Source organism: Euprymna scolopes, chromosome 30 (assembly GCF_053919585.1).
Source record: "Euprymna scolopes isolate OS-2025 chromosome 30, ASM5391958v1, whole genome shotgun sequence".
In the NCBI taxonomy this organism is placed as follows: domain Eukaryota; kingdom Metazoa; phylum Mollusca; class Cephalopoda; order Sepiida; family Sepiolidae; genus Euprymna; species Euprymna scolopes.
The window spans coordinates 102093978-102116628 of NC_136511.1; the positions used below are offsets into that span (position 1 = coordinate 102093978).

Sequence of the window (22651 nt, forward strand, 5' to 3'; positions counted from 1 at the left end):
ACGCACATACACTCAAAAAATAATAATTTCCTCGATTTTTTAAATCAAAACAAAAGAAAAATACAACCCTCTCTCCCTTCTGACCATTTATTTAAAAAAAAAAATTAAAAAAAATATTGACTTAAGACCGAATAGCTCATTTAAGAAGAGAAAACAAAATAGACTAAGAAAAGAATATTTATGAATAACAAAAGAAACAAAAAACAAAACAAAAACGAAATATACATGAAACCTGAATGAATGAATTAAACGTGAATTCAAATTTGTGTAACAACTTCAATTCACAGAGAGGGAGAGAGAGAGAGAGAGAGAGAGAGAGAGAGAGAGAGAGAGAGAGAGAGAGAGAGAGAGAGAGAGAGAGAGAGAGAGAGAGAGAAGGAATGTAAATTTTAAAAACACACAGATTTAGACGCAAAGACATTTCAGGGAAGATTTAAAATGGAATGAGATCAAGGGGTTATTATTATTATGTCTGCTTTTTTAAACGCGTTTTTGAATTTAAAAAGAAAATCTACTCAAACCAAAACACCTCACTTACGTGTCATTAGGCTATAAACACCACTATATATTATTCTTATTTATTTATTTATTTATTAGGTAGTAAGTGTTGCTTAGTGTCTCTTTTTCGCATTATACTGCTACTGTTCAATATTTATATAGTCACTGCTAATATTTGACTTGATAGCGATGATTAGAGCTGCTGCTCTATTTATTTTATTGAACTGCGTGTGCGCAACTAACGCAACTATGTGATATACGTGAAAACATCTGAAAATAGGAGAAAAGATAAGAGAAAGAAGAGAGTAAAAAAGGAGAGAAGATCAGGCAACTAGGGAGGGGGAAGGAAATCTATAGAAAGAAAGAAAGAAAGAAAGAAAGAACAGGTAAAAGAATTAGGTTAATCATTGTCGGAAAGTAAGGAGAGTGACTTTTCGTTTTTCCCCCTCCCTTGTTCTCTTTCTTTTTTCGTTTCGGTTTAATATTTTAAAAATTATTTTCACTAAATTCGTCTTTTGGCTGAGAGCAAAGTGTTGTATCTGTTCTGACACTGTACTCCATCTTTTCTGTGCTCGGTGTGTGAAGAATTCCTTCTAGACTGAGACAATTTTTCTTTTGATCTCAATCCAGACTCCCTTTTTAGGGAGCTAGATTTTCCCCACATTAAAAACTGGCTTTGAGTTTAACTCTGCCCTCGTGGGGAAGCAAGTAAGTAAGGAACACACAAAAGATAATATATATATATATATATATATATATATATATATATATATATATATATATATATATATATATATATATATAATGAAAGTATATATAATAATTTAGATGAATTATATAAAAAAATAAGACCCCTGACCAATTAAAAAAAAAATGACGAGTTCTTAAAAAATAAAAAAAGAAACAAAAGCAAATATAAAGCAAAGACATTAAAAATAAATAAAAACTAGAGGTATTAAAATTTTAATCATCACCCCCCCCCCCCGTCAAATAGCAGAGAAAGAAAACTTAAAACTACTCCAACTTTGTAATTATTGTGTAACAGGTAACAACAAAAAGTGTTTCTCTTTTTTTTTCTTCTTTTTTCATAAAAAACAATTTGTTTTTTTTGTTTTTTTTAAATAAACGTTAAATAAATGAATAAATAAATAAATAATAATAATAAAAAAAAAAAATCCTGTACTCCTTCCCCCTAAAAAATAAAATAACATATTGTTTGGGTGCGCGCGAAAAAAAAATTGCATTAAAACAAAAATCAACAAAAAATAAAGTTAAAAAAGACACTTTTTAATTATTATTTCAATTTCGAATAAAACGAAATTTTCCAATTAAAATATTTTAAATGTCCAAATTATTTATAAAAATATACTGTGGATTGATAATAATTAGTTCATACATTGTTGAATAAAATATTTAAGTTATTCAAAATGTTTTCAAATTTTCAATCATGATTTTATAATCAATGAACCCTGGACTGCATAAAAAGGGCATCGCTGAGAGTGAAGACTTTTACGGAGTGTGGGCCCTCTTTTCGTAATCCTCTTTTAAATGGACAAGCCACAGAGGATCCTTAACAGCTCCTCTTACGCAAGAAACAAATCAATAAGTGAGTGGGATGTCTTCAAGCTCAACAACAACAACAACAACAACAACAACAACTAAGCTTTCATATCTAATGATAACCACATTCGTCCCCTCACGTGGATTTTAGAGTGTGACCCATCCCGGGAGGAATTTAAAAATCCGGGGGAAAAAAAGAGAGAAAGGGAACGAAGAAAGAAAAAAAAGGGAGTGAGTGAAAGAAAATATAGGAGGTCTGTGGATTCCTTTTTCTCTCTCTCTATCTGTCTTGTCGTTTGACCATCCCAACTAACCCAGACGCAAACAAGACTCGAATCATAAAAGAGGATTATTTATTATTTTAATTATATAAAGAGCTTGACTGGTAAGTAAAAAGTTATCTTATTCTTTAAATAAATGTTTCTTTTTGTTTGCTTTTAATTTCAAATTTATATATGTTTAATATTGTTTTAAAGAAAAGTTTATTCATTTAATCCGGTTGCATTTTTTTCTTTTATTTAATTTTTATTCGTGGTGCAAAGAATTTTTTTTTTATTCAAACCCGTTGTTCTAATTAAAATGAATTAATTTACTTACATATAATTAATATTACAGGTTCAGAAAATATATAACTTATGTTAATATTAGCTGAGTTTCGGAATGATAGAAACCGCGTTGTTTTGTGGGGGCGTTTGTTTGTTTCTCTCTTAAAATCAAATCAAAACAAAACAAAAACAAAAAAAAAAAAACAAAAGAAAAGAAAAGAGGGACTCACTTTGTAGTCAGTGTACCCGAACTCCCTAATTTTTACGTCCCTTAATCCCTATTTTAAAAAATCAATCAGTCGCGTGACTTTCAGACGACGTTCTAAAGGGCGGATTTCAACTATTCTTGCATAAAGTTAGGGTTCAATTATTTACTTTTATTAAAAAAGGTGTACAAAGTGCCCCTCCTCATTCACCAGAATGAGTTTAACAAACAGTTCATTGAACAGTTTGTAAAACTCGCTGTACTTAACCGACGTTGCCCGGGATGATACTTATGCAAAACGGATTGTACTGAGTAATAACGTCATTATTTAGAAACATATTATTAAGATGGGAAGGAGATTTTTAAAAACTATACTTTACTTTCACCTAACAATTTAATAAACAAAAGATACTGTAAAAATTGAAATTTACTTGAAAATCTTACCTAAAAATAACACGGTTCCTAGTTTCAAACTAAAAAACTACTAGTTTGCATAAGTATCCCTGTTTTTTTTTTACTTTCGTTTTTGTTTCGCGCTTTATATCTCGAAAAACTGAACTTTAAACATGTGATTACTCATATATCACAGGTTTAAAGTTAAATTTTATTTATTTATAATCTCGTTTTGTCATTAAAATGATCAGTTTAATCAAATAATTCTAAAACTATAACAAGCACTTTGAAAGATAGTATTCTTCAATTTAGATAATAGCTTCCAAAACTTTTAAACCCTTAATACGTGAAAATTTGCTCCGCGGATGAACTCCTTTCTCTTCTAAAAAGAAGAAATTAATTTATTGTGGATATTGAAATGCAGAAGTGACAATTTTTTTTCAACAAAAGATTTAAATATCTGACTTGTTTACAAATTAACTGAGTCATTCTGGCAGATTTAATTTGTAAATGATAATTTAAAAAAATAATGGGATAAAACTCATAGTACTGTAACGAAGTGGCTTTGTGCCTTGTCTGGAGCGATTTCTATAAAAAATATAAATTACTTAAAGTATTATTTATCTTCCCCCCTCATAGGAAGTTCGACACAATGTCAGGGGTGTTTTTAAAACCCAGTGGTGCTGGTGCAGTGGTGCATTAAGTGAAATGCATTCTGGCCTACAATAATGCCTGAGCAACCTCGTCAGCATTCCCCGGCAGGATCGCCTCAGGCGATTAGCAACTAACTCCTTACAGAGGAAGTAAAGCATGGGAGGATGGACCTCCTAGAATTGAACAGAATTATATCTCAGGCGAGAGGTAACGAAAGGACGACACAATTTTATTAATGCAGAAGATTTTCAATACTGCAGTTTATAAATTAAAAAAAAAAATCAAATCGCCATAAAAACGATGCGGACTCTATTCTGAAACCTAATAATTTTTGTTAAGCATTATTCATATTGGATAACAATTTTTTTTCCTGGTTTTGTCGAACGTGTCTCATTAATTACGAAATGTCGTGCGTTCACTTTCCCTGGTTACATAAGCTTTAGAAAATGAGAAACGAACTCTGACCTTTTTTTTTTTTTTTAAACAAACTGCATCGACATGTTTATCATACGAGCAACAACTTTTCTGCCTTTTAAGGAAGAAAAGTCGTCGTCGTCGTCATGAACGTCTCTATGAATGAACGAATTGTTCGACATAAAATCGTAGTAGTCGTAGTAAAAATTTGAACCCATTCTTCAATTCGCAGCAGTTGATTAAAGAGTTTTAATGAATGATTTAAGGTACATGTTGAGTATTTAGTTAATTAACAGTGTCCTTAAATTTTCTTGATAATAATAATAAGTAGTAAGTATTACCTAGAGACGAATAGCACAAATGTTCGTCTATTGGAAACTGGCGTCTATTAAATGAAATTATAATAAAGCGGGGGTTGACTGTTTTTCTTGTGTTTGTGTGTGTGTGTGTATATATATATATATATATATATATATATATATATATATATATATATATATGAATATATATATATTATTTTTAAAATATAATTATCCACTGACACGTGTTTCGTCGTCTACGACTCATCAGAGAGGCTGAATCTAATCTAATATATATATATATATATATATATATATATATATATATATATATATATATATATATATATATATATATATATGCCGCTTCCCATTTAGGGGGTACCAAATTGCTCAAAGGGAAAATTATTCTCGCATTTAGGTAAAAATGCACTTTCGTATAAATAATTGTATTCGTTCAATGAGTATCGCTAACAAAAACAAATAAAAACATCTATATATATATATATATATATATATATATATATATATATATATATATATATATATATATATATATATAATGAAATTATCAGTATGAAAACTATAGAGTTTTTTAATGATAAAAAATATTTATTTTTTATTTTTATGAAAGAAAATCACTTAAATACATCTTTACTTTTTATTGTTCTTAACATTACATTTTTACGCGATTAATGTCATTTATTGGGTGTGTTTTGTTTCTCTCACTATATTGTTTAATTTTCGATTTTCGAGCGATTACAAAGGTCCTCGTGCAGTGCTTATGGACAGCTATTTTTTTCATTATAACTTAAGAGTTACTTAAAGAGTAGGCACTAGGCTTATTTTGAACAACAAGAACAACAACAACCACCACTACCGCCGCCGCAAAAACGCTTTAAAATAAGTTAATAATAATAATAATAATAATAATAATAATAATAATAATAATAATAATAATAATAATAATAATAATAATAAAAACTTATCCAGTTAGTTATCTTGCCTTTGGTAACATTTATTTGTTGCATATTTATATTTTCTTTTTTTCTTTTTTGTTACAGTAAAGTATCTTTTTAATTTGGAAAACAATCGTATAAAAAAGAACTTCTGCCGCTTAGCCATTTTCATTTCGATTTGGTGGTTTGTAAATTCAAGGAAAACTCATCCTAAAAGCATAAAATTGGCCCCAAAAGAGGATCTTATTTACGTTAAATCAACGCGGACCCTCCCTTACGCACTTGCAAACAGTAAACAAGTATAAGCACCAAAATTTAATTGATACTGTATATTAAAATAATGAAATTTTGCTGCTTACATTTGGACCCCACACGACTAACAGCTCTGTTCCCAAACTGTTAATGATCGGTTAATTAGTTTAGAAACAAATTCTGTACGTACGAAATATAAACACGCATAACTGTATAGATATATTATGTATTTATTCTGGGGAAGAAGTGTTTTTGGACAGGGTCTTTTCGTCGGGGGAGTTGGTCCAATTTATAAAAGGTACTGTTGTCCTAAAAAGATTTCTGTAGAAACCTCTGATATAGATGGCTAACCAACGCATAATTGTATGATATTATAAGTATAAAAGGATATTAGGCTATTAATGACGTAATTAGGCACTTCATTATTTTTTAAACACATTAAAATACGCAGAAGTACGGAGAGAACTTTAATGCCTCGTCGAGTGTCTGGGGGTTCTCTGTAGTGTACAGGGGTTTGTTAGGACAACCTGTTTAAGAGGATAGGTTTTGCTACAAGTAAAACGCTGACTTAAAATCGTATAGTATTCGTGGCCCAGATAAGATCTAGATCTCCTTATGTGAACACTGGCTTTCACGATGAATGGTGCACCTTTTCCATGTAATGTTACCTCAAGAAACAACAGGAAGCTGGATACTCCACCAGACTAGATGGATTCCTGCCTTGGAATCCAGTAAGACTAAAAAAACAAAAAGAGAGATATATTATAACATATGTAAATGGTTCATTGAGAAAGGGAAAATTATGTTCTGAACTTCTTTACTAGCTCAGTGTTTGAGAGGTACTGGAGAACTTTAATGGAATATTCAAATATATACATAGTATCTCATATAGATATTAAGTTTTAGCCCCAGGAAGAGGGCCCCTTGATTTCTGAGAAGTTCGACAAGTAAAATGAAAAAAAATCAGGAGTATTTTAACAATTTATAAAGATCGCGGCCATGGAAGAACGCGAGAAATATTTCTGCTTAGGCATTCAAAATAGCTTTGTTTTCGTTATACATTATTAAATGAGGAATTATTTCCATTAAAAATTCAGGTAGCATCATTATGTATCTAAAATTGAAACAGATTTTTCATTCAGTTTTGTTATTGGATTGGATCAAATTCGTTGTCCATTTTGTTTGGTTTCGGCTTAAGCACATAATGTTGACACTTTTCAGACGAGCTTTTCTCAATTTTAGATGCATAATACTAACTGGATTTTTAACGAAAATGATTCCTCAGTTAGTATTAAAACATTTAGTATAAAAACAACATAAAACTACTTTTTAATGTCTAAACAGATTTTTTTCGCGTTATTTCATGAGCGCGATGTATATATATATATATATATATATATATATATATATATATATATATATATATATAGTAGAAATGGTAATTGATAAAAACTGAAGAAAGTGCTCAATACTGTTGTAGAGCAAATATGCGTTTTATTTTCTATTACCGTATCTTTCTGTTAAGTTACATTATTGTTTCAGCTACCCGGCCCCAAAAAAGGGCTGGGTAGCTGAAACAATAATGTAACTTAACAGAAAAATACGGTAATGAAAAATAAAGCGTATATATATATATATATATATATATATATATATATATATATATATATATATATATATATATATATATATATATATATGTATATATACATATATATATATGTATATGTATATATACATATATATACACACATATATATACACACATATATATATATACATATATACATATACATATGTATATATACATATATATATATGTATGTATATATACATATATATACACACACATATATATACAAATATATATACATATATACATATATATACATATATGTATATATATATGTATATATGCATATATATACATATATATATATAAATATATATATACATATATATGCATATACATATATATACGTATACATGTATATGTATATACATATATATATATATACATACATATATATATACATATACACATATATACATATATATGCATATACATATATATACATATACATGTATATATAATGTTGTTTGTAAAAGAGATGAACAAGATTAAATTGACATTCATAATAAGTGATATATATATATATATATATATATATATATATATATATATATATATATATATATATATATATACTTTTTGCATAAAACATTTAGTTTTCACTTTTCTGTATATCTTCGACCTACTGTTTTATTTAGCCCAGAAGAATGTAAACAATTTCTTTTTTTATTTAAGAATGTAAAATATGTTTTTATATTTTCCTAATTTATTCATCCAACCAGCTCGCTATCGCTTTGCAAAGTTTGCTACTTGAAATACTTAAAACTAACATTTTGGCGCTTGGGACGACATTTCATAATCGATAAATTGAGTTTTAAGATAAAAAAACAATGGTTTCAACTGATTTTTTTTTGTCAATTCTAATAAGTTACAATGGTAGTTTCCAAATTATGCAGTCGAAATTACATGAATATTACTGAATTATATTAAAAAAAAAACACTTTAATCGTGTTAGCAAGTGAAAAATTGCCGCCATCTTGTTTGAATCTAAACGGAAAATTACCTCCCTTTGAACTCTCCTGTGTTTTACGATCGTTTTCTTCAAATTCCATTTTTTATTTTCTTTAATAAATAATTTTTTATTTTACTGATTTTCGTAATTTTTTTTATATAATCATCTTTAAAATACAAGGAATACGTATACACCATTGTTTTTTTTTTTGTGAAATTCAGTATCACGATTTCCGAAATCTCGCCATTATAGCGCAGAAGCGCCCAACATTTTAAATGAACATTTAGTTCACAAGTTTCTTGTAAACACATGACAAAATCTTTCGCCTTTATTCATATTGATAAACATTAACATTTTTGTAATTTTGATGCAAAATTATTTATCTTTTAAATTTAATCAAAAGAATAAAATCAATCCGCATGAATGATGGTGTGTGTAGGGGGGGGGTCAGTTTTGAAATGTTATATTTAAAAAACAGACGACAATATTCAAAGCCTCTTTATGTCACGAAAGAATGTTTAAACAAGTGCTAAACATTTTCTCTCTGGGATCAAAACAATTGGATTTAAAAACAAAAAGAAAATAGGCGTCGTTTATGGAAGGGAAAGAGACAGAACATACCACTCACACTTTTTTTTAAGTGATATTAGATTTCTAAAAGTCTTTTTTTAATTAATTTATTAGCTCACTTTAATTACTGTTAATTTCGACAAAACCATTGCATATATAGAGCAAAAATAGGACAACAAAATTACAAATTAATAACGTAACGTAATTAATAACATAAATGTGTGTGTGTGTGTGTGTGTGTGTGTGTGTGTGTGTGTGGCATATTACCTGATTCTAATTAGCAGGAATTTAGGATGAGGTAAAAGTAGAACGGTGATAGCCTAATTACGCGGCCAAGTTTTTAATAGTTCTGAGTTATTTTTTGTTTCTTTTCGTTATTGACTTTAAGGTAATGTCGCTAAATAGAGTTTGCGTGTGATATGAGAAAAATAAGACATTCAAAATATTTATCAAACATTACTATATGAGAAGTCATTTCGTGTAAAAAGTTCATTTGTTTCCCCCCTCGAGAAATGCATGATTAAGATGTGTAAACATTCAATGAATAAAAAATCAACATGGCTGACACTTGTCATTTTGTAGACCAAGAAGCAGCCTTGACCTTGCGATCAAAAACTAAGATCGAGTCAAAACGGAACGAATCAACGGGACTTCGGTGAATCTGTTTAGTTCGTAGAGGCGCAGGCTGTTCTTGGCCTTCGGGCCAGGAGCGGAAAAGGGAGTAATCAGTTCTGGTCAATGTGGGGGAAACCCTTCATATCAGACAATTGCTAATTTTAGACCCTTCCAGAGTGCCCCCTTGGGGGAGCTGTTTTTTCCTTCCCACATTAAAAAACGGTCTTGTGCCTAATTTGCTCAGTCGGGAAGCAAATAAATACAATCTTTATGAATTTATGCGGAGAGAGCGAGTGGGCACAAATAAATGCGGCGAAATCCTTTGTTGTATCACGCGCATTTCATGACAATTTGAACAACTTTTATTTTTATTTATGGAGAAAAAAATCAATGGAAAAAATATGAAAAATATGTTAACAATTTTTATTTTTTTTTTTTTTTTTCTTCTATACTTTAGAATGAAAAATAATTTAAACAACTTTTAAACAGCTTTTATATTTGAGTAAAATTTAGTTTTAATTTAAATGAAAAATAATTTATGCAGAATAAATGCACGTGGGTGCAACAAAGGATTTCGCCGAATTCGTTCCGTTTTGACTTAATCTTAGTTTTTCATCGCAAGGACGCAAGGCTGCTTCTTGAGCTACAAAAAGGCAACTACCAACCATGTTGATTTTTTTTTGTTATTCATTAAATGTTTAACACATTTTAACCGTGCATTCCTCGAGTTTCGATGGGTAATACTTTTAACTTTTTTTTTTTTTACATGAAATAACTCCTCATGCAATAATGTTTAAGATAAGAAACATTTTTAATGCCTTATTTTTCTCATATTACCCGCAAACCCTATTTAGCGACATTACCGACTTTGAATATAATAAATAAAAATATCTGTTTATTTACTTTTTTGAATGTACCTTTTCCCAATTAATATCTTTGGATATTTGTTTTTCAAATAAATAGGTTTATTTTCGCCTAAGATCCTGTTGATTAAAATTGGTTAATATGCCGAACTGCCGCACGCACGCACGCACGCGCGCACACACACACACACACACACACACACACACACACACACACACACACATTTCTCCCGTTGATTTCGACATATGTGGTGCATGGTGCACACAACAATTTAGTTGTTTGAAGAACTCCATACGATGAACTGTTTATAATCGTGAAGGCTTGTGTATAAACCATCCTCACTTTTTGGAACAACTGCTAATCTCAGTCGGTACAATTGAATACCACGGACAGAGCAGACAGTAGATCTCTTCCTTCTCTTAGATGCATTGCATGTCATAACGAAGACTGGGGGTGCATCTCTCCCAGTGGGTTTTAAACGCGTCGCCAGATACAAATCTGGAAATTTCTACGCCCTGGCAAAGTACATACAGCGCCTAGTAATCCCAAACGGTCACTCATCTGGTACTGGTCAGGCTCATCGTAGACTCACTGCGGTTATTTTTCGTCTACAAATTTGAAACTTGATATAGGGTATTCTGACCTGTGGAATAAATTCGACTTGGTTATTGATGGTAAAATAGCTGCTAAGAATTAACAATTGAAAAATTTGAACTTGGCAGGTGTAAATCGACTTAGTTCTATTCTGCGCATGCGCAAATGTACATTTTTACGTTAAACTGCGTTAATTTTTAAAGTTTTTATATCCATCTGTCCTTATGTCATATATTGGCGAATATCGCTGGAAGGCTCAATGTTTTGGTTTCGATCCTAGCTGATGGCACCCAAGTCATTTTTCTTTCTTTTTTTTTTCTTGCAATTTTTTAAAATCATTTCTATATAATAATTGAGTAAGCGCCAATAGAGAATTGACTGTATAATATAAATACGAAATCTGCATAAACTAATGTATCATATTGATGCGTATTTTACAAGCAGGCAACATCCAGCGGCATTCTAATATATATGTATTTAGAGAGAGTTAGTTAGTGTATCCAGAAACTGCTACAGGTCTGTGTCGTAAACATCCGCCTAGTTTGTTTTGGCAGCACAAATAACCCATACTATTGGATTTTTTATGTTGAACTTTAGTTCAAGTTAAACGTTGCTTTCGATTCATCAGTTTAAATATTTCAAAATCCTCATCGCATTTCGTAGGGTCACGATGACTGATTATTGTGGCCCTTCAAAATTCAAAAGTGAATTCGAAGCCTTTAAATTGTCTTAGAAGTGCTTCCATTCAAGATTGATGCTAAAAGTTAAGTATTTAGGGGTTTTTGTGCGTTCATAAAAACCAGAATTCTTGACCGTGCAACTGCTGTATCAAAGAACTAATAAAGTATCTAAAAATGATTGGCATCTTTTGTCTAGAAGAAAAAAATATGTTGTGTAGATTGGTGATTGTTTAAATAAACGCATTTCAGGTGAAAACATGATTACGTACTTACGTGTTTCGAAATTAGGATAAATTTTTAAAAAATTACGAAAAATATTTCAGTACAAAAATAATTACAAGTAAAAATAGAATTTATCGAATCATCGAGTTTTAATGTGCAAACAATTCAGTTTAGTTTGACTTATCTCCCCTGACTTAAACTAAGTGTCCGCCATTTTCTAAACACAAAATCTCAGAACGTAATTAAAGATGTTTTTTTTTGTGTTAAAAATACATCTAACACATCATCTATTGGATCATTTTTTCGTAATTTTTGGAATTTATACTAATTTCGACATCACACAAAAGTGCGTAATGTTTTCACTTGAAAGGCATTAGTTTAAATTATCAATCTACACAAGCAGCAAAAATATAAATGGATATTTTTTGCTGTTTTAAATATCTGTTTTCAACTTGTAAAATGATTATAACATTCGAAAATAATTTTTTTTTACGACCTAACTGTAGTTTACCCCCTAAAAAGAAGTCAGAATTTACTTTTTTGGCTAATACGTTTCAATTACCTTTAAAAATTATATGAAAGAAGAAATTTTTAGAAAATAATAAATTTAACATCTAAGAATAGGGATCACTTTCCTATATAAATTTAACATAAATTGAGCATCCGCGTTTTGGTCACGTAGAATTTTTCTATTGATTCTATTTTTACGATATTTTCAGGGTCAACGAGACATGTAATCATTGTGGGAGGGAACCGGAGAGGAAGTCATAAGTTCCAAACATTTTAAAAACACGTAGAAACACTTAAAAAATAATGGAGGGGGGGGGGTCTTAAAATTTATAACTACAATTTCCACTTTTTAAAAAAAAAAATAAAATTTGCCTTGAAAAGGTCTCATTGTTAAATATTACTTAATTATTTTCTGATATTTAAGGCTGCAGTATCAGAATTTTTGTAGGAATTTTTGACATCCCTAACACGAAACTGCGAATAAAATATAAAAATCTCGTAATTTCTCTGTTAAAAATGGGTTATTTATTTACTTTATGGATTATACTTCCAAAATAAACTATTACAGTTGTTTTAAAAGTAATAGAAATATATTTTTTTTTTAAAACAGTAATGAATTTTCCGAACTCAATATTTTTCAATTTTTAAACTTTAAAAATCTATCAAAATTTTTCTATTGATTCTATTTTTACGATATTTTCAGGGTCAATGTGAAATGTTATGTTCTTTCCAATAAACCGAATATAATATTTTAGACAAACGTTTTTTTTAAAATTCACGCCCCCCCTTTCCAAGTTTCTCTTAAAAAGTAAATAATTAATTTATGTTGAATAGTTTTATATATCACAAATCGAAGAGAAAAGGTCAATAAATAATATATTCAAATTTAAAACAAAAAAAACCCCGTTTTTTAGAAATTTATCTGTAAAGTCCGAAGTTTAAAACCTTTTTTTTTTAAAAAAAACACATTGTTTTTTTTTTTTTTTTTTTTTTTTTTTTTTTTAATGAAACCTTGGTCCTTGCTCCTTTAATTGAAAAAAAAAATTAGGGTTTGAATTACATTTTTCGAGGAGTTATAAGCTTGGAAAGACAGGGGGTCGAATAATTCACGCCTCTCATTTTGAAATGTCTATTAAAAAGTAAATAATTAATTTATGTTGAATAGTTTTATATATCACAAATTGAAGAGAAAAGGTCAATAAATAATATATTCAAATTTAAAACAAAAAAAAAACCCCCGTTTTTTAGAAATTTACCTGTAAAGTCCGAAGTTTAAAACCTTTTTTTAAAAAAAAAAAACACATTGTTTTTTGGTATTTTTTTTTTAATGAAACCTTGGTCCTTGCTCCTTTAATTGAAAAAAAAATTAGGGCTTGAATTACATTTTTCGAGGAGTTATAAGCTTGGAAAGATGGGGTGGAATTATTCACTATTTTCACGAAATTTCTGATAGTGCTAAGGCTGCACACACAAACTAGGTTGGACCTATGCACCCGCACCCCCTTGTATTTTTTCTTTTCGTCTGTTTTCATTTTTTTTTTCAATGGATTATTATTGATTGGACAATAATCTAGGATATTATCACCTCACCTCCAAAAAAAAACATTTCAATATTTGTAAGTTGTGCTCAGTTTCTAATTCAGCGTTCTAGTAAATCGATCCCCCATATTGGAACCACTAGACGAGAACACGCACACCCGTCTTATATGAAGGATTTTTCATTTATCCAACTTAGGGCAATGGTATTAAGATCTTTATTTATCCAATGTATTCCGTATTGTTTTTACTGGTCGCCATGTTTGTTTTCGCGCGCGCATTCAATTTTTGCACGCCTCCAAAACTTGACGTAGCTCACTTTTCATTAAGTTTATATAGGAAACTGATCTCCCGATTTAAAATGTTAAATTTTTATTATTTTTTTTTTTTTTAATTCTTTCTTTCATGTTAGCTTTATAGCCGTTGAAACGTAAAAACAAAGTAGATTTTTTAAGGGGTAAACTACGCTAGTTTAGGTCGATAAAAATACCATAAAAATTTATCTTGAAACGTGAAAAACAATTTTTGGTTATAGTGTTTGTTCTTTTAAATATCTCATTTCGCTTTCTTCGCCTAAATATTGAATAAAAATCGATTATTAGTCTTCTGGAAATATAATTCTCATTTACTGTCGTGAATGAGCTTGAGGTTATATTGAAGCTTTCGACTTTAACTTAACCAAAATTCTAGTTTTTGTTTCATTTAATTATCTAATGACCAAACAATGCTGTAATTAATTGAATTAAATTGTTGTAAATCATTTGGTAAACACAATATTGTTTCAATAGGCGTGCCATTGGGCAGTCAATTTGAAGCTGAAAACTTCAATATAACCGAACTTTAATACGATGTTTTATTGCATTGCTCAATTTTTTTTTTTTTTTCCATTGTTTTAAAATGTTGGTAAAATTTTATTTTTGCTCCTACGCTGTCAAAAAACAAACACCAAAAAAAGATTTTTTAATAATAATAAAATAAAAATAAATTCTATTTTTTATTCGTGTGTTTGCACGTCAAAATTTTGTAAATAAATGAAAACATTTATTTAAAAAAAAGTCATTTATTATAAAAAAATTAACGCAAAATGATAATTCCAATTATTGTCCATATAACGTAGGATAGAACAGGTAACCACTTTTTGTATTTTCAAAAATGCGTCCGTTTTAAAAATAATTAAAAAGAAATTGGTTACTCTTTCTGCCTTACACTTTGTAGTAAAAAAATTGGATGACTACCAGAAAGTAGCTTGCTTAATGAAGTGAACCCCTCTCTAAAATCAAAAATATTTTGTTCATTTGTTATATATTTTTTAATTATTCCGGATAATCGCAAGAAAAATATAAATTAATAAAATTTTATATATATTTTTTTTGGCAGAATGGGGGCAAAAGGTAAAATTTAGCCAGAATTTAATTGCGCACAAAAACAACACAAAAGATAAACTTCTTTTTACTCCAAACACCGAATTACTGAAAAAAAAAAAAAAAAATGAATGTATAGTCTAAAGTATAACTAGTTGATAATTTAACAAAGAATTTAAAAAGAACATGTTTGCAAAATATTTTTTAATTGATATAAAATTTCGCATTAGTTTTCTTTCAGAACAACAGCAACAAAATAAAAACAATTTAAGACTAAGCAGCTATTTTACCCAGCATATTGGAGTAGAAATAAAGCGAAATATAAAATGTTTGACTGATATTTAGTACAATTGAACCGACGATTTTTCTTTCTACTCTAAATCAGCATACTTGTGGGAGTTGTATCCTCCTAGTTACTTTACTGCACAAATAATGATGTCATAAGTTATGTGACGACATGACGACGGCCACGACTAAATGAATGAAAAAACTTATGCAAAACATTTTGTTGGTTTTTAGTTTTTGTTTTAAGAAATATTTATTTTATTAAACACTTCAACGAATTTCGATTTTATTTATCAATACTTTATATATATATATATATATATATATATATATATATATATATATATATATATATATATATATATATATATATATATATATATGAATATGAATGAAGAAACAGAATTAAAGACTGAATTATAATTTACAAGAAATTATTATTCGACACGATGTTAATAAAGTATTAAGTATTTGGTGTCCCACCGAACAATAAATTCTTGAAAATTATAATTTAGTCTTTAATTGTGTTCTTACAGGAGAACCTATTTCGTTATTTTGGTTGTATTAAGCTTTTTTATTTGATTTTAATTACTATATAAATATTAACATTTATAATCACTTAAAGCTTACAGAAGATTTTGGCTTATAAACTCCAATTTTACTTGATTATATATATATATATATATATATATATATATATATATATATATATATATATATGTGTGTGTTTGTGTGTATGCATATATATGAATGTATATGTGTAGATATACGTGTATATATATGTATACAGATTTATGTATATGTGTATATATGTATATATATATATGTATATGTATATGTATATATATGTGTATTTACATGTATATGTATGTGTATTTATATGTATATATATGTATGTATATATATGTGTATAGATGTGTATATATATGTATATATATATTTATATATATGTGTATGATATGTATATATATGTGTATATATATGTATATATGTGTGTATATATGTATATATATGTATATATACATGTGTACATATGCATATATATATGTATATATATGTGTATAGCTGTGTATATATATGTTTATATGTGTATATATATATATGTATATATATGTATATATATATGTTGATATATATATATGTATACATATATGTATATGCATATATATATGGGTATATATATATCTCCCTATATATATGGGTATCTATATATATCTATATATATATGGGTATATGTGTGTATATATATCTATATATGTATATAAATATATATGTATATATATCTATATATGTCTATATATGTATAAATATACATATATGTATATATGTACATATATACATCTCTGTATATGTATATATGTGTGTATATGTGTATATATATATATGTATATATGTGTGTATATATGTGTATATGTGTATATATATGTATATATATGTGTGTATATATGTATACATATGTGTATATATATATGTGTATAGATATGTGTTCATGTGTATATATGTGTATATATATATGTATATATATATATGTATATTTATACACTGCTGATCAAAAATTTAAGACCACTTAAAAATCTTTAAAAAAAAACTTTTTTAAGGATAGATTTTAAACTCTTCCGACTTAAGGTTACCAATACTACAATCTAAAAAGCTATGGAAACAAAAAGCTACATTCCAAAGATTTATTTTTAAAGTTAACATTTTTGTTAAATTAGGCTTTTTGCACATGACCAAAATTATAAGACCAGAGACGAAAATTCTATTCAATTGTACGAAAAGTGTATAAAAAGTGTATTGAAACATTCAACAATCAAACTTAAATATTCTTTTGGTGACTTCAAAAATTCTTAGGGGCATGCTAGTGATAAGGGTTTCCATTAAGGTGCGGGGAATCCTGCTCCAGTTTCTGAAGATGGCTTCACGAAGTTCATTTTTTGTTGAATATTGTTTTGCCATTTCGATAAACCTCTCTTTTCATCCATCTCCGAACATTTTCAATTGGGTTGAAGTTCGGTAAGCATGCAGTATGTTCCAAGAGATGGACTTTTTTGTAGAAAGCTCAAGGTCTGTCTTGCAGTGTGGATTGCAGCATTATTCTGTTGGAATAAGCATCCCTCCATCAAAAAAGATTCTTTTTGTAGCATGCTAACCAGCTGCTGTCTGATGACCCTGCACCACTTGGAGTGCCATCGTCCCTCTGTAAGAAAAGGCACCCCATACTATTACGTACCCTCCACCACTATGATGTGTGGAAAAAATTTCAAGGGGAATGTTTTTGTCATGCTAATATAGCTGGAAGCCATCAGGACCATCTAAAATAAAAATTTTTCTCATCATAAAACAGGACTTACTTCCACTTCTCAACGTCCCAGGTTTGGTATTAATGACCAAATCTTAAGCGGTCCACTTTGTGACATGGAAGCAATCGAGGAATTTGTTTACGCTTTTTATTTACCGTGTCTTTTTGTTGTAAGTGTCATCTGATGGTTATTGGACTGCAATCAGCATTTGTAACCACCTTAATTTGACTAAAAGAAAGACTACCAAAGAATTTTGCTTTTCCATAATTCTCAGTGTTCTTTAGAAAGTTTGAAATAACAGTTTTGCTGCAATTTACCTTAGCTGCTATCGCTCGCTGTGACAAAATTTGTTTATGGAATTCTAGAATTCGAGAACGCTCAATTTTGGTTAGTTTTCTTGCTTTAGGCATAGTAACACCTTTACACAGTGATTGCTAATCTCTAACTGAACTAAAAACATTAGAAGTACCATAAATCTAACAATTGGCCTTATAATTTTGATCATGTGTAAAAAGCCTAATTTAATAAAAATGCAAATTTTTAAATAAAATTTTTGGAATGTACCTTTTTGTTTTCATAACCTTTTAGATTGTAGTATTAGTAACCTTAAGTCGGAAGAAGAACCTATTCTTAAAAAAAGGTTCCTTTTTAAAGATTTTTAAGTGGTCTTAAAGTTTTGATCAGCAGTGCATATATATATATGTATGTATATATATTTATTTTATATCTTTATATATATGTGTATATACATGTGTATATCTATAAAAGTGAAATTGTCTGTGTGTGTCTTTGTGTATTCATTTCCTACCAAATTACTCTGTCAATTTTCAGTCTACAGACTCGAGATTTGACATAAGGGTTATTGAGATTTGAGAAAATCTTTTTAATCAGTTTTCGGCCAAAAATTTCGCTGTCAAGGAGTCAACGTTCAACGATTAAAATTCTGAAAACTCTACCAAACTCCTTCGCCAATTTTGGGTCTAAACACTTGATATTATAGATGTAGGTTACTTGGACATGGATCAAACTTTTTAATTTGATTTGAGCTCAAAACAATAAATGTTAAATGGGTCAAATTGCGGTCTCTACCAAATTACTCAGCCAATTTAGGGTGTAAACATTGGAAATTTTACATAAAGATATTCAGACATTCAACAAGCTTTTTAATCAGTTTTTGGGCACAGTTTGGCTACCAAGAGGTCAAAGTTGCAGACTCTATAAAACTCCTCCGCCAATTTTTGGGCTAAACACCTGAAATTTTAGACGTAGGTTATCTGGACATCAGTCAAACTTTTTAATATATATATATATATATATATATATATATATATATAATTATATATTGATACATATGCACATAAAGTTATAAACAGTACGTAGGGCTCGAGGAAAGTCGTGCTGAAATACTATTATATATATATATATATATATATATATATATATATATATATATATATATATATATATATATATATACGATTTATTTTTTATTACCGTATCTTTCTGTTAAGTTACATTATTGTTTCAGCTACCCGGCCGTTTTTTGGACGTCTGTAGCTTCCTCAGATTTTTACAGAAATGTTCGTTGCTATGGGATGAAAGAGTGAACAGGGGGAGGGGTGCAGGAATAGCGGGGGGGGGGAAGAGGAAGGGAACAAGGGGGGAAAGGTGTGGGGGGTGCTTGGTATGTCGGTAATGTTCTAGTTTTGAAGTTTAAGGAACTTGTGGGGGAGGATCTGGGAAGTTAATTTCTGGTGTAGCTGAGGGCATAGGGATACATGGAGGGGGATGGGGAATATGTGGGGGTACGAGGAGGGGGGTTACTTTAAAATTCGAGTCTTAATGTTAAAGTTTTTGGCGTCTTGTTGGTGAGATGATTTCTTGATAAGTATGTCTTGACCTTTGGGTGTTGCTTAGGTTCGGAGGCAGGGGGGGCTATGATTCGGTTTATTTATTTAGTTTTTATTTGTTCTTAATTGTTTGGTGAGGGTTAGCTAGCGGCCATGCGCGCGAGCACACATATATACTTAAAGAAACGTTCACATGTACACATACATCTTCTCCCTGGCGTGAAATATATGCACATATGTGCGCATGTATGCATAGACACCTGCGTCGCTCCTGCTTACATCAAAATTTCCTTAAGGTGCTAAAATTGGGAACGTGTGCGCAAGCATGGATGCGCGCATACACAGATACATACACACATCGATGCCCCTACCCCTAAGGAGGCGTGTACATGACCCCATGCGTGCATATTGATTCAGGCATACCTGCATCCCCACGCATACATGCAAGCGCATGTGCACACAGACACCAATACTCATGAACACATACATCGACATATATACACAGCTGCACGCTCTCACACATGTATGTGGACAGCAGGCAGCGGGCACACATACTCTCACATCCACACACGTATACATAGCTATATGTACATATACATCGGTACCCCATGTACATACGGATGCACACGTGCGCGTACACACACACATACACACCCAGTTATACAGACAGTTATTGGTATAGGCATATTCGTCTACATAGATTTAAATCTAAGTTCATTTGTGGGTACATGGGCGCAATACTTTCATTCGATGTAGACATGATTATACATAGATATGATCATAAACTCATTCCCAGAGTCAGATACATAATATTTTCATTTTCATTTGTAGGATTTTTTTTTGGTTAGATGTGAGTGCACACGGGAGCGCCGGCGTACTCCTCCACATACATATATATACCTACAGATGTACGTCCTCACATGCAGGCATGTATACAGATATACATGCATACACGCATACACATATGCTCTTGTTATATGCATCTGCAAAGATACATACCCACACTCCCTCAGGCACCAATATGTATGCACGCATATACATACAGGTATATAGTGTGACATGCCAAAAGTGTGGGCACAGATTTCATCCACATATACTTACATACGCATTAATAAACGCCCATGTACCCAGGATAGTGGTCCTAGGTAGCCATGTTTATAGATTTTGGGGAGGAGTTTGAGGTGGTTTATATGGGGATTGAGTGCTGTAGTTATTGTTCTAAGTTGGGGTATTTGCTTTTTTTAGGTATTATCGATCAGTTTAGGCAGAAGGCTATATTGGGGTGTCATACTCTAAGGTATGCTTCTATGCACATGAGGCATCGGTTAGTTGTACATTTCCATGCGTAATTACCTGTGCAGGTGTAAATCCACATAGTTTTATGTAAACAATTTCCGTGTTAAGTCGTGGAGGTTGCATGTAGGGGGTGTTGGGGTTGGGCAGAAGGTTGGCTAGGGGGAGGGGAATTGATGCCGATTATTGGGTGGTTATGTGAGATGAGGTTATGAGTTGGTGGTGATTGGGGGTATGTGCTATTTTGTTGGATTCAGGGGGATTCTTAGGCGGGGGTAAGGTGATGTGGGGGAGTGATGTGGGGGAGATTGGTTTAGGGGGTTTGGTTTAGTGTATGTCATGGTAGTTGTGGTGGGTGGTTGTGATGGATATATAATTTGGGGGATTTATGTGGTGTTGTTTAAGGGGTGTTTTAGAGAGGTGTACAGTTGCTAAGGAGGTGGGATTTGTAATGCCTACAGTTTATGGTGGTTTCCTGTTTTTTGTTTAGTAATTTGTCTCTGTCTTTAAAATTGGAGATAAGGAGTTTCTCGTTTAGGCAGAGGAGACATGGGGAGTTTAGGGATTTGCATGTGCTAGATTTTTTAAGGATTTCCCATTTAATGATTGGTGTAAGGTTATTTTGGGTTAGATGTAGGTATTGGGTAGTTAGTGAGGTTTTGTTAGGAGCATTTATGTACTCTGAATCTATCCTTAAATGAGGTGCCGGCTATGCCAATATAATATTTTTTGTCGTTTGGGTTTGCTTTAGGTGCGATTGTAGCTTTATAGACTACTTCTGTTTGTAGGCATTGTTGATTAAGTGGGCATTCTGATTTGTTGTTGCAGTTGCACTTGTTCTTGTTGGTGTTGTTTGTATTTTCATATTAGTTAAGTATTTTTCTGTTATGTTTTTTGATTATTTGTTCTAGGTTGTCCGTACAACTGTAGCTGAGTTTAATTGTGTTTTTGTTGAAGATTTTGTGTAGTACGTGGCTGGGTGGGAAGTGGTTGTTTATTAGTTGGAAGAATTTAGTGCCAAGCTTTGTTTTGACCCTTGCATTGAAGGGGAGGGGGGTGAACCAAATTATTTTCCTAGTTCTATTTCTCTTGTTTGAGGTATTGGGGGGATTAGGTTTAATGTAATTGAAGGTAGTGTTTGGGTGACCACTTTCCTTAATGTATATATGTATATCTATTTATATACATATATATATGTATATATGTGTACATATATGTGTATATATATATATATTTGTGTATATATATGTATATATATGTGTATATATATGTATATATATGTACATATATATGTATATGTATACATATATATATATATATATATGTGTACATATAAGAACAAGTAGTTAATAAAACGTTAAAAGCACTTTGAAAAAGAGTTAAAAACATATTTAATTTAAAAAAGGAAGCCAAAAAGAAGTGGCGCCAAAAAGGCGGCAAGAAGGGGAGATAGAACTGAGAGAGGGAGTGGGAAGTTAGTGGAGGGAAGAGAGAAAGTGTTTCCGACCCTCCCTCGCGGAAAGGTCGTAAATTATCAGCTCGGATCCCCCCGTGAGGGGGGGATCGCAGAGAAAGACAGACAAAGTGGGTGTGCGGACAGAACGCTA

The 22651-nt window shown here is 30.5% G+C and overlaps 1 protein-coding gene across 1 annotated transcript in view; it reads left to right on the plus strand.

Annotated features, from left to right (window-relative positions):
* Window positions 1-2016: 2016 nt before the first annotated feature.
* LOC145254917 (snake venom 5'-nucleotidase-like) overlaps window positions 2017-22651 on the plus strand; it is a 170362-nt gene continuing 149727 nt past the window's right edge. The window contains exon 1 of the mRNA XM_080113880.1: window positions 2017-2443. The gene's annotated coding sequence lies outside the window, so the exon portion shown is untranslated. The remainder of the gene's footprint in view (window positions 2444-22651) is intronic.